Source organism: Strix uralensis, chromosome Z (assembly GCF_047716275.1).
Source record: "Strix uralensis isolate ZFMK-TIS-50842 chromosome Z, bStrUra1, whole genome shotgun sequence".
Lineage (NCBI taxonomy): Eukaryota > Metazoa > Chordata > Aves > Strigiformes > Strigidae > Strix > Strix uralensis.
Window position 1 is genome coordinate 33,442,830 of NC_134012.1, and position 14,637 is coordinate 33,457,466.

The following is a 14,637-nucleotide window of genomic DNA, read 5'->3' on the forward strand; positions in this document are numbered from 1 at the left end:
TGAACAGAATGAATGAAACACTCTTCCATAGAAATGGAGGCCTAATCTCCATGATACAGAGCATGGATCATATTAAACATAAAACTCTCCCTTGTTCTATGTAAATGTCTATGCAAATGGTACATCTATGCAAAAAGTACAATTAGCAAGATACAGGCTCATTAAGATATTTCTTTTTTCAGTTCCTCACTGTGACTTCTGAGGGAATTAATGGTGGTTTTTTACCAGTATTTTTTTTTACAAAGCATGTCCACAGGGGAGCTTGGCATCTGCTTAATTTTCAGGATCCCTTGTTGCTAGAGGATGCTTTTGTTTTCAAATCACTGCATTCTCAAGCAGGTTGTGCACTGAAAACATGGAAACTGGAAATTGACATGCTCTACAGAAGACTGAAACAGAATGTTTCTCCACTTAGTAGCTCAGGCAGAACATGTAATTATTTTCACATCTTCCAGGAACATTGGTTGAGTGTTAGATTGTCTTAATGTTGTGTACTTGCAGCACAAGAAAAAAACAAAACAAAACAAAACAAACATTTTGGTTCTGTCATTCAGAACTAGCTTAGTGAATTTGCTAGATTTACTTTCAAATTCCATAAGAGATTACTGAACAATTCTATCCATGTAGAAAACAAATACTTTCCAGTTAAATTTGCCAGAAAGTTTTCTTGCTTCATGTCTCTCTTCTTATACTTGATAGGCTATTTTCAAGGAGGGAAAGTATTATTGCAAGGGTCACACAGTGGTTTGGTTGTTGCCCTTTCAAGCCTGTTTTAATAAATTCAATATTTTACGTATTTTGCAGAATACCATCACCCAGGTCATAAAAAAATGTGTATAGAGTTATGATATAGATGAATGCATACTGTAAACAGCAATACTTCTGCTGGAGAACCCAAAGATAATCACAATTTCTAGGAGAAAATTTATTTTGCCAATGGATCCTAAGTATTTACATCTACATTCTTACTACCGTGTGATGAGGGAAATTATTATCTAAACCTTATACATAGAAAACTGAGACAAATGGAAGATAAGGTCATGAAGGGAGACACCCTTGGCAGTTTTCAGCATTTTAATGTGATTTTAACATTACAAAGTTTACCTTTTTGGTGTCTGTCCTTCAGAAAATATCTTCCTGAAGTAGCTAAGTCAATTATGAGGCACACAGATTATTTCAGAGAACTAGAAATGGTTCAGCAGTATATGAAGAACAAGGAATCACCTAATCAGTGAAAAAGAAAAAAACAAACAGAACAAAGCATAAATTTCTCTAGTTTCTGTGTCATTGATACTAAAGGTCCTTCTCAGAAGTTGATTAGAAAGATTCTTAGATCATATTTTTATGTATATTTTGTGAAAATTCTCTCTATGGCCTGATTATTTTTTTATTTTAGCTTAAATTATTGTTTGCTCAGAGCATCTCAGAAAATAAGAAGCTTAACAAATGTAGTATCCTACAGTATCCAATATAGTATCACATAGTAACTTTTAAGTAAAAATGCTGAGATATGAATAGGGTAAATAGGGTGTAATGTGGGTGGAAAATTGGCAAGACTATCAGGATCAAAGGTCTATGAACAGTGACATAGTCCAGCTGGAGGCCAGTTACAATGGGAGTCTGTCAGAGAGCTGGTCTCGGATCAATACTATTTAACTAGTATTTAATGATCTATTTCATTGTCTTTATTGCAACCTAGATGATGGGATGAGCTGCACCCTCAACAAATCTGTGGATCATACCTGGTCTGAATAAGCAGTTGATATACTGGAGGACAGGGCTAATATGCAGAGGGGCCCAGAGAGGCTGGAGATGCAAGTGGACAGGAACTCCATGAAAATCACGAAAAGCAAATGTAAAGCCCAGCACCTTGGATGGGCAAAGCCCTGCAGCAGAACAGCCTGGGGCCAACTGGCTGGGAGCAACTCTGCAGAACAGGCTCTGAGGACACCAGGTTGGCAGTGGTCCCATGCAGCAAAGTAGTCCCCTGGTCCAGGGCTGTACAAGCAAGGGTGCAGCTAGCAGATCAAGGAAAGGATCTTGCCTGGTAGTCTGGGACCTGTGAGACATCCTGAATGCTGTGCCCAACCTGGACTCCCCTGTACAACATAGACACTGACATACTGGTGCGAGTCCCACAGATGTCACTGAGGCAGTTAGGACCGGACCTGCGGGACCTGGGTGTGTTCAGCCTTTAAGAAAAGAAAGGTTGAGGGGAAACATGATTGCTATATTCAGTTATCTGATGGGAGAGTGTTCTGGTTTGAGCCCAGAGCGCAACTGAGCACCACGCAGCTTCTCCTTCGCTCCTTCCCCCTCAGGGATGGGGAGGAGAAATTGAAGAAAAAGGATCAGGAGTGGACATAAGGACAGAGAGGGATGACTCATCCATTACTCCATTATGGTCGTGGGCAAAAGACAGACTCCTTAGGGGAAGAAGAAGGAACATCAATTTAATACAGACATTAAAAATAGCAACACTTAACAAATACAGTAGGACAGTCAGGAATACAAACACATCTTGAAAAAAACCTTCCCCCACCCCTCCCTTCTTCCCAGGCTCAGCTTTGCTCCCAATTTCTTTACTTCCTCCCCACCCAGCAGCGCAGGGGGCAGGTAATAGGAGTTTGTGGTCAGCCCCACTGCTCCTTCTTCCTCAAGGGGAAGACTCTTCAAATTCTTCCCCTGTTCCAGTGTGGAGTCCCTCTTATGGAGACAGTCCTCCATGAACTTCTCTGAAGTGAGTCTTTCCCATGGGCCACAGCATTTCCTGAGCTGGTCCAGCATGGATCCCTCCAGCATGTTGCAGTACACCCACAGTGTCAAACTACAACAGCAGGGGCTTCTCACAGACTCCTGGTGACACAGACACTTCTTCAGGTGCAGCCATCTGCTTTGGCATGGGGTCCTTCACAGGCTGCAGGTGGGCGTCTTCTCCACCATGGACCTCCATAGGTGGCAGGTGGGCAGCCCTGCCCTCTCACCACAGGATGCATGGGGATATCTGCGCCGACACACCTCCTCCCCTTACTTGTCCTTTCTTCCACTGATGTTAGTGTTTGCATAGGTGTCCTCCTCAAAACTCCTCCTCACAACTCCCCTCTCCTGCTTCCAGGTTCCTCTTCTTAAATACGCTATCACAGAGGTGTAACCACCACCACTATTTGGCTCAGTCTTGGAGCAGAGGCAGGTCTGACTTGGAGCCAGGGAATCTTCAAGAAGCTTCTTACAGGGGGCCACCACTATAGTCCCCTCCCCGCTAACAAAAACCCCCACCACACACACAAACCCAGCACAGAGGGTTTAGAGAAGATGGAGGTATACAGTGAAAAGAGGAGAGAGAACATAGAAAAGAGAAGTTTTACCTAGGTAACAAAATAAATTGTTTGCACATTATGGATAGTCAGAGATTTGAACAGGTTACCCAGAAGGCTGTGTAATCTCCATTCTCAACTGTATTCAAAAGTCAGTGAGACAAAGCTCTAAACAATTGGATCTAGTTGAGCAAGGGACCAGATGACCACCAGAAATAATTTCTAAAGCACATTTTTCCATTATTCTGTATTACAGAAATAATATCTCTGGAGCAGTTATTTTATGGCTTGTTTACAACACATTCCACTCTCTGGGATTGCATGTACATCTGACAATCACACAATAATTTTGTTTAAATAACAGGTCACTAAGCCTTATGCACACATTTCTCTTAATAATATTTCAAAAGTTACTTGCATTGTACACACATCCATCTGGGACTAATGTCACTGAAGATACAGGGTTCAGAAACAAGGAAAGAACTCCTTTCGGAGATGCAGTTTGTCTAGTTCAGAACACGTTTTCTATGTTATGTGTTTTATTCTGTGACCTGCTTTCTCAGGCACTCCTGCCTGATTGCTACAAGTTCAATGACACCCTAAATATCCAGGATGTTTTCTGATCATGTGAATGCATAATGAAATATACAAGATTACTGCTTTCTGAAACAGAATAAAATACATTTATATTTCACTATCTAGTTTCTTGACAAGAATGAGGCAGACAAGAATGTATACCGTGCTGCAAATTCAAGATTTTGTGTTTCTCATTCTGACACTGTCTTTCTAAATAACTGAATAAGTCTATCAGTTTATTTTCTTATTATAAAAAACTAAGACTAAATTTAAAAACAACAAAACCTGACAAAAACCTTCCAGTGTGAGAGATTTATGTCCATTTTGCAAGGCATGTGCTGTGAAAAATACTCTCTAGACTAAGATGTCAAAATCACTATAGAACATAAAATTAATTCCCCAAGTTATAATTAAACACTCCACTCATTGGTGATTTCTGTATTGACAGCTCAAATGAAATAAGACCACATAGACTCTTGATTCCTGTGATTACCTTTGGGCAGTCCCTTTGCTACATACTGTCAGAATACTGCCAGCCATTAATCAAACCAATTCATGTCAAGGAGCTTTTGAAGTATTATAAAACAGCTGAACTTGAAAACATCAGTATTTGTTAAGGATATGAGGCCTTAAAGAATTAAAGGATATAAGACAGACAAGAAGAATGAAAGACAAATGGATATAGGGCGGGGGGGGGGGCGGGGGGGGGGGGGGGGGGCGGAACAAAACCCCTCTCCTACAACCTTCAGCTTGTTTATGTATTAACTCTTTATTGTGCTTTTTTTCTTCCACAAAGTTTGTTTTGGGGGAAGAGTTGTGCACTTTCAAACTCTGTATGCTATGACGAATCAAATGTAAGATACCATTGGAAGAAACACTGCCAAAGTAATTAATGGTTTAACTCACTCTGCAAGTTTTCAATATTTATGAACAAGTGGAACTTTTTTTTCTGTTGCAAGGGAAACATACGTTGGATGTTATATTTTGCTGCTCAAAGTTGAAAGACTAGGCTATTTGCTCTCCTCTCTGTCTCTGGAAGCAGCTTAATGAAATGAAAGCAACAGTGAGATCACTGTTGTCTCCATATATCAAAATATGACATAGAAAAGTTTGCTTCAGGGTATTTCATTACTTATTTGGTTGAATGAAAAATGCATGGTGTCAAACACAAGACCTAAATCACCTTGTGTTCAGGTGTCTTCTCTCCTTACTGATCAGCAGCCTATGAAATGGAAGAAAAGCTGTGAGAGATACCTGCTGAAAATTACTTGTGACAGAAATTTATTCTCCCTGGTGGATTTGCACAAGTTTAGTAACATTTTTGAGCATTTCCCTTTCCTTATACAGAGCTTCCTTCAAAGCTTTGGCATAACATTGTTCTCACTTTACAGCAAAGGACAAACCTCATGTGATTTGAAACTGCTGACATCTTATCTTAGAAGGTCTGTGATGGTGATTATTTTGCATCACAAAAGGAGTCCATATTCATTATAATTTAAACTAAAGGCTGCATCACTGTTTATGGGCTTACATAAGAATTTAAAAATTCTAACTGCACATAGGAAAAGCATTTCATGGACATAAAATACCGTGTCAATAAAGGGAAAAATACATAACAGTTTAGAGCCACTGGATATTTTTTATCCACATTTATAGAAAACCAATAGATTTTCTTTCCTAGATGAGGTGAAAAGATTAGAGGACAGAGGAAAAGGAACTTGTCAAGGATGCCTTCTTAACATGAGAAATTAAGTAGTATTTTTTCCCCTCAAAGCATCACAAAAGTTTAAAATATTGCCTGTGTTTTTAAATTTTATTGAATTATACTTATAAACTGTACCTTCATCAACTGTAACAAATACTTTATTTAGGGATATGGTGTAGTTGGAAATTGCCAGTGCTAGGTTAAACGTTGGACTAGATGATCTTCAAGGTCCTATCCAACCTAGATGATTCTGTGATTCTGTGATTCTGTGAAAACTAAAAAAAAAAATGTTCCTATCACCTGCAGATGGCATCAGTGTCTGGTGGCCTGAAAAAATCATCTTGCATAAACTCTGTAGTGTTTTAAATACCATCCGAAGTCCTTCATCATTGTCTTTATTTTGATATATAAGATATGAAGTTAAACATCAAACATAAACAGAGCAATCAAAAAGAAACAATGCCACGACAAGACAAGAGATGATCCTATTGTGCTTAGACATTTTTTAACTACCAATCTACTACTTGGTGAATATGGGATAGGAATAGGTTGCTCATCTTATAATGTGAACTGACTGAAGCATCAGTTAATGTAAATCAAGATATGATATATGGTTTTTAAATTGACATAGTATTTTTGAATTGAGGAGGTAATTTCCATGTCACTTTGTTCAGAAATAAATGTAAGCTGATAGATGTTGTCATCAGCTTTATAACAAATTACTGTTTATTATCAAGCTATCAAAATTTATCAAATACTATATTGACATGTAATATAGTATTTGATAAAGGTAAACAAAGCAGCACTGTTTCAATACGATTATAACCAATTGTTTCTCAGAAGTTTATCAAAATTAATCTTCTGATAAACTTTATATACTGAAATTACAACTGTAACTCATCTTATATGCAGATTTTCAGTCCTTCAGATTTCTCATGCAAAACACTTCATCCAGGCTGACAGTATAGTGTGAAATTCTAGATATCCTATGCTTTTATAACAATTGTTTACAGACTATCTGCTCATCTGTAATGTTCTCCATTTTGCTTTCTTCCCCTCCTCTTCTGCATCTCAGATGCCTGTAGGATGCAACACACAAGAAAACAAAATATGAGAACATTGACATATATCGGAAAAAAAAAAAAGAAAAATATATAGATTTACAGGTTTCTAAGAAAGGTTGTTGTAGCTTAAACAGAGCAAACATGGGTTGCAATAGTCTGAATGTCAGGTGGGCACATGAAGATAGATCAAACATTTTGATTTGTTCAAATTCTCCATTTTGTTTAATACTTTGACATTGTCTGACACAAACTAAATATTGCTACCACTTCTTGGTCTGAGCAATTACTTCAGGTTTGTGGGTTTTCTGTTTCTAATAAAGAGATATGTTGATGGTGAAATACATGTGTCTCTAGATAAAGTGGGTGACAATGAAGTGTGAATAAAGACTTCCTGTTCCATCAGCATGAAGCTATAGATACGAGATACCAAGCATCAGGTGGCATTCACTTCACTACTGGTTCCAACTATATCGTAAATGCAAGAAGAACAGAAGTCTTTCTTGTCAGACTCATGAAGCCATGATTCTGTGTCATAATTCTTCGTTCTCTCTCTCTCTGCTCCTAGTTATTTTTTGGTGGTGTTTTTTCACATAGACCTGTCACAGAATCACAGAGTGACTGAGGCTGGCCAGCAGTTCTGGAGGTTGTCTAGACTCACCTAGATGTGCAGAAGAGCATGTTGCCCAGGGCTGTGTGCAGGCAGGTTTCAATATCTCCAGGGATAGGGATACCACGGTTTCTCTGGGCAACCTGTTCCATTGTTTGACAACCCTTACAATAAAACCCTTTTTTTCCTTCTGTTTAGAATTATTTCCATGTAGCTCCATTTGTGTAAACTGCCTCTTGTCTTGTCACTGGACACCACTGAGAAGTTTGGTTCCTTCTCCTTAACACAGTCCCCTAAGTATTTATACACCTGAAGAAGATCCCCCTGAGCCTTCTCTTCTCCAGGATAAACATTCACAGCTCTCTCAGCCTCTCCCCATGTGACAGATATTTCAGTCACTTCATCACCTTCATGGTTCCCCAGGGGTCTCACAGCTGTATGTTCTGTTTCTCTTGTACAAGACGGCCCAGCACTGGACACAGTACCCAGATGTGTTTCGTTTAACCTGAGAACAGGGGAAAGACTGCCTCCTTTGATCTGCTTGCAATGATCTGCCTAATGCGACAGGATGGTGCTGGCCACCTTTGCTGCAAGGGCATATTGCTAACTCATGGTCAGCTTACTGTCCACCAAGACTACAAGATCTTTCTATGCAAACCTGCACACCAGCTGATGGACCATTGGTGTGTACTGACACATGGAGTTTTTCCTCCTCAGCTGCAGAGTGTGCCACTTTTTTTTGTTGAGTTTCATGAAGTTTCTGTTGGTCTGTTTCTCCAGCCTTTCCAGATCTCTCTGAATGGCAGCACACACATCTGGTGTATCACCTGCTCCTCCCAGTTCGGTACTTCTTTATCAGACTGTCAACTCTTTCTAGTATAATCAGTGACTTCATCTCAGCCATTGCTGTGCTGATTCTTACAAAAGTTTCTTGTGTTGCATATTTCAGGTTCTACTTAAACACAAGCTTGTGTTTTCACTCATGGTTATTATAGTTTCAGCTGCCTCATTACACAAAGACATTAGATGACTTCTGCTAGTTTACACTAACAGAAATACAGCTGGATGCTACCAACTCTGGTGGAATTGAATACAACTCATTCCAAATGAGAATCCATTATTTTGTGACACTTTAAAATTTGCTTCTATCTTCTGCATAAGTCTGTGGAGAATGACACTAAAAATCTTGGGTTTAAATTTGGTTGTACTGAATTGAACGGGCATCTTACCGTTAATTCCACTGGAAGAGCTACACCAATGAAAAGTGCTTGGGAAAAATACTGCAATATGTGATTTTTAAATATTCATAACTCAGATAAACAGAAAGGCATTTTCGCTTGAAGACAGTGTTAGTGCTGTTTCTCAGTGAAGGTTTATTTGCCCTAAAATTCAATATTAAAACAAAAAGCTTTACACAGTTCTAAGAATGTTCAGAATATAAACATTTGGTTTACATTTTCTTATGTTTAAGAACAGAAAACACCTTTACATCAATTTTTCAAAAGAAAACAAACAAAAATTCTCAAACGAGAAGTTTTGGAATTGAGCGTGAAAGCAGGTTAGAAAACCATATCAATCCAAAGTGCAGTTTATACCTCTGTACAACATATATACTTGTAGATGTTGGGAATACATTCAGGTGCAGGTGTAATTTTCTTCTCTATCCTGTATAATTTTTAGAGGAAATCTGATAATCTATCATGTCTTAAGAATACCATTGCTAATACTCAATTATACATGCAGACTTTAAATTTTTTTTTATTACATACTTTAAAGAAATTAAAAGAAATAATTTTTCTAAGATATTATAAGCAGCGTTTATCAATGCTTTATGTTTTATTCCGTGTTATTTTTACACTTGAAGCAAGGACTCCAATTTCAACTTTAAAAACATTTTGCTTAAAAGTATATTCATTGTAAGACTATATTTACTTTTACTATGGGAACATCTGAACAATATTTCGGTATCATAATACTGTAATTTATATTTTGACAATCTGGTCTGGTCAAGTCATTGACAGGAAAACAAAATAGGATCATCAATCGTTTTGTTCTCCTATGTCTGGGGGGTCTGCCTTATTTTCCATGAGGAACAGGCTGAGGCTATTCAACAGGTTGTTCACAGGCAATTATAAAAAAGACATTTACTGCACTATGAGTATCACAGAACTTTAGGTTATGGAATATGAAAGAAATCCTCAAGGGATAGAGAAGTGTACTTTGCATTCACAGATTTTGATTTGTAGATTTTTTTACTCTTGGCTAGGACAGAAATATCAACAAATATATTTCTCTAAGTTTATGCTACCAGTTTTCACTTTATTGTACTGAGGTACGGCAGTAACTACTGCCTTTGACAGTCATTACGGGCTAATCAGTGTCCTGGCAGTAACAACACTCTTCCATGCCTACCAAAGCCTTCTGAGGGAAGATCAGCCTTTGCTAATTTCTTCCCATTGTTCTGAGGGACATAGATTTATCTTGAAGTTGACTTAAAAGTACCTTTTACTAATAAAATATGAAATTTCTGCCAATGAGAAGGCTTTGTTGTTCCACACACTGTGTTTTAGGACCAGCTTATTTTTTTTGTGTCTGAAGTCATTATTTACTTATATGCTGCCTAAAACCCAGTCAAAATAAACCCTATTTTTTTCTGATAAACATTAGTTTGAATTGGTACAATCTGTTTATAGAAAATGTTGTCAGTTTTATCTATGTATTAGAGGAGCAGATAAAAGCTGCATTTCACCCTTAGTAATTCTAAAGCAATGTTTCTTTCTAGTTTTCAAGTTTTGAAGAGAAAATCAGGGCATCCAACACATGTTTATACGATTTTGCAAAATTATGCAGTATTTTTGTTTTCTTCATTCCTTGCCCCTGCTTATCTCAGTGTTTTAGTTTTGTTGTCAAAGTATTCAATTGACTGATATAAGGCATGGAAGAATGTGACAAAAAGAAAGATGTCAAATGCCTTTATATCAGGATCTTTTCCAGATAACATATTAAAATAAGGTTCCATGTCAGGAATAGTGAACTGAAGGGGATATGTAAGCTACATTTACACTTTTAGTTGTATTTTAAGAAGTTTTGCATTTTGTAGAAGTAACGTATAGTTTAAGTTGTCTTACTGCCTTTCATTTTGAGGACATACCATGGGTCCCCTGCCTCCTACTTCCTCTTTTTCACACTCCTGAAATGAAATAACTGAACAAATACATATTCGTTGTGTTTTGATGATTAAGAATCAAAACCTGGACGTACAAAGGTGATAATTGAGATGTCTTTGTGTAAACTTGAAAATAGCAAGTTTTTTCTTCAGAATTCAATAAACACCTCAGTGTCTTTTAAATACAGAGCCAGCTTTGTCTCTTTTCTATTTTGATGTTATGCTGATTATTGTTTACACTGAAGCTTTTGCAAAACAACAAAAAATTTCTTTTTTTAAGACTAGGTATGAAAAAAATATAAAATCTTTGAATGAAAATTAAACAGATTTTTTGAAGTTGACCACTCTCTTGTGTATTGTTGGGCACTAAGAATCCACAAAGTGGATATATTTTAGGTACCAGCAGATCAAAGCACTACCTGTGTCTAAAGCCAGTGTGACAGAAGATTTCAGTATACATTGTAATACATGAGCAGTAAGTACCATCACTATCAGGGATGTTCAAATGGTCATATAAAAAGGAAAAGTTCACATAGATTCAGACAAGGAAAGATGTAAAGAATAAATGGCAGCGAGTTTTTGCTATGGTGCAAAGTGATACATACATGCCACAAAAAATACTCACCATAGTTAACTACTCAGTGGCAGACTTCTTTCTTTTGCCATATATATTCAACTGCATTCAAAAATTTCCAAGTGATTGTCTAGCAGATGTCAGGTCACACAAAGCAGTTATATAGAACTGCTTAATTTTCTCCTGATACATAGGTGAATTTTCCTTTAAAATGTTGCAAAATCTTGTCTTATGAATTGTATATGAAATGTTGAACTTTGTTTCTATCTTATCAGTTTGCCAGTGTGGTTTTTTATGCATAACATTTTATTTTTACACTGTCCACTTCCTTTTAAACATGTGTTTCTTCACACTTAGGATTAGGTTTCAGCAGCTGGCTGAGTCAATCTAATAGCTCTGCAGATAGAGGTTGTCTTACTTCAACACTGTTTGTGGCTGTGTAGTTCTACTGTTCCCTCTGTCTTGGCTCTGCAGCTCTCTCTCAGTCAACACAGCTCACTAACTCCTTGGGATACTATGCCAGAAAACAAAAAACCCCTTCTTCTTTATTGAGCTGAACAGATTCAGTAGTATATACACAATTACTATAATCAGAACAAGCAAAGGACAGCTCTGAGTAGGGAGGACTATAAAAAGGAAAAATTAATACAGTTTTCATCTTAAAGGAACACTTCGATTGATCTCACTTCTGAGTTTTATTTGGTTGAAAACATATCAGGTATACAAGTTTAGAGGTTAAAAGATAATAGTTCTTTACTTAAAAATACATACACTATATAATTGCCTAGTTCTTACTGAGTAAAACTGATTTAACAAATATAGGCTGCCTTGTCTAAGAATTCTCCTGGAATGGCTTTATAATTGCTCCTCGGTCAAAGAATGAGCAAGGAAAGGCCAGATGTTCCCAGAAGGTGCTAATGACTTTATTTGGGAAGGATCTTTTCTTCTAGTTCAGAACAAGGGGAGCTGCACCAGGAATTTGCTCAGACAAAGATTAAAGGACCACACAAAACCTGTGGAGTACTGCTTTTCTATAGATTTATGTGTTCCAAATGACCTTTGTGTTTGGTCAGTTAAGGAAAACTGCTGGAGTTTCTGACTCCATGGAATGATTTTCTATACTGGAATACACCTGTTTTCTCAGATCATTTACATGGCTTCTGGAAACATTAGTTCAGAAGGCCAAGGTCTACAATAACCAAAAGAACTTCTAGAAGGAACTTGTACAAAACATCAGACATTTGAGAAGCTTAATCCAAGCACAATAAGGCATGAATTTCCTCCATGGATTTCAGACACCAAGAGTATAAGTATAAGATCCTCTCAGTATGACAGTTCCTTGAGATCTTAAGTCAGCGACAAAGTTTGAATCCTACAAAGAGTTGGGAAGATAAAAAGGTAACCAGAAAAGATCTTGGTAACCAGCAATTGCATCATCTGACAAGACTCTCAGAGAGGCCAGGAAAGGAGGTTGGTTAAGTACAGTTCCTGAAGTCACATCATAATTGTCAGCTTTGCTTTCCATTCTTTGGTATGTATTTTTTTAATAAATCGGTGAGCAACGTATCCATCATGAGTCCAAGGAACTCTTTCGCTATTCTAGTCCTAAAGATGGTAATTATGATAACATAAATTTATAAGTTCTAAAGCAACTACAGTGCAGAAAAACGTTGCATTTTTTTCTTTTCTAAATTCTTAATACTTATTAATTGTAAAGAGTATTCAAAGTTTTGGCAGCATATACTCTGTGAAAAAGAAACCTGGGATTAAGAAATTCATGTCTTCAATAATCCAGTAATTGACTGCTCGTGGTCAGTCCATTGAATGATACCACACATATAACAAATGCATACTTTATTGTGGGAAATCCCATTACTCTCATACTCCATATTGATAAGACAAGAAAAACAGGACAAAAGTGTTTTGTTTTATTTTATTTTGTTTTGCTTTTATTTGTTTTCTTATCTTTTTAATGTCATGACATGTGAGTGTGTTGAATACTGGAGATGAACTGAATTCACAAAGATTTTAGTAAAATGAAACAAGAAAGCTGTCTTTTAAAGTGATATGAAACAGAATCATGTACCTTAATATAAGTGACAAAACTGACTAAACTAAATCATGATAGCAGAAAGGAGAACACCTTACACATCTGAGGGAAAGTATCTTTTAGAGCAGAAAACTATCTTCATAAAATTATCTTCACATGACCCTCACTACAAAAAGGACATTGAATTACTCGAGCGTGTCTGAAGAAGGGCAACAAAGCTGGTGAAGGGTCTGGAGCACAGGTCTGACGAGGAATGGCTGATGGAACTGGGGTTGTTTAGTCTGGAGAAGAGGAGGCTGAGGGGAGACCTCATCGCCCTCTACAGCTACCTGAAAGGAGGTTGCAGAGAGCTGGGGATGAGTCTCTTTAACCAAGTAATAAACGATAGGACAAGAGATAATGGCCTCAAGTTGCACCAGGGAAGGTTTAGACTGGATATTAGGAAGTATTTCTTCAGAATGGGTTGTTAGGCATTGGAATGGGCTGCCCAGGACAGTGGTGGAGTTCCCATCCCTGGAGGTGTTTAAGAGTCAGGTCGACATAGCGCTGAGGGATATGGTGTAGTTGAGAACAGACAGTGTTAAGTTAATAGTTGGACTGGATGATCTTCAAGGTCTTTTCCAATTTAGATGATTTTGTGATTCTGTGATTCTATGACTGAACAGAAGTGGGTTATATATATAAAATTTATCTCTGTGACTGGTGATTTTCCTCTTCAGAAAAAATTCCTCTGGTTCTTACTGCTCTCTATTGAAATCTATCAGATTTTAAAAAAAATAATTCTGGAAGTATAATATCTAATTTCCAAATGACAGATAGGATGAGCTACAAGTGTATACTTTGCCAGCCAATCAGGATCAGAAACAAAAATCCCTACTCAAGATTTATCAGTTTAACAACACAGCTGGAATGTCACCCTTTTATCTGCAGAACAAAATTCAGGAAGTAGTCAAAAATGTTTGGAATAGATTATATGAACTGAATAATACATATTAAGCATTCCACAGAAGAAAGGTAATTCTGCCATTCTTTACCTCATCTTGTGGTTCTTTTTGTAGTAAGGAAGTTCAGTATTTATAAGGCAGCTATATATTTTCATTAAGTTAAAAAAAGTTATTTTAATTTATTAGTGATATCCATGAATATATCACTAATTGATAGTACTTTCAGTGGGAAATGCGCTGGTATGAGTATACAATATACATCAGTTAAATAAAATATTTTCACAGAAAAAGAAAATAATCTGTCTAGTTTTAGGCATCCTGTTCTAGCACCCCCACTGAATTGGATATGTTCTAAATTTAGCAAGAGATTTATATTGGAAAAGGATGTGCTCTTCCATAAAGCAAACACAAACAAAAGAAGTAGGTGATTAATAATATTGAAATGATCAACAACAATTTTTGGAGTCAGTAGAAATACCATTAATACAACAGATAGACCTCGACAATTGGTTCCCAAAAGTCATAACTGTAGGGTATAAAAATAGTGTGGCAGATCAAAACTGGGCAGTTTTCTCATTGCAACTGATAAGTTTTGCAGAAAAGTTGACATTTCAACAGATTTTTCAGTAGTAAAATT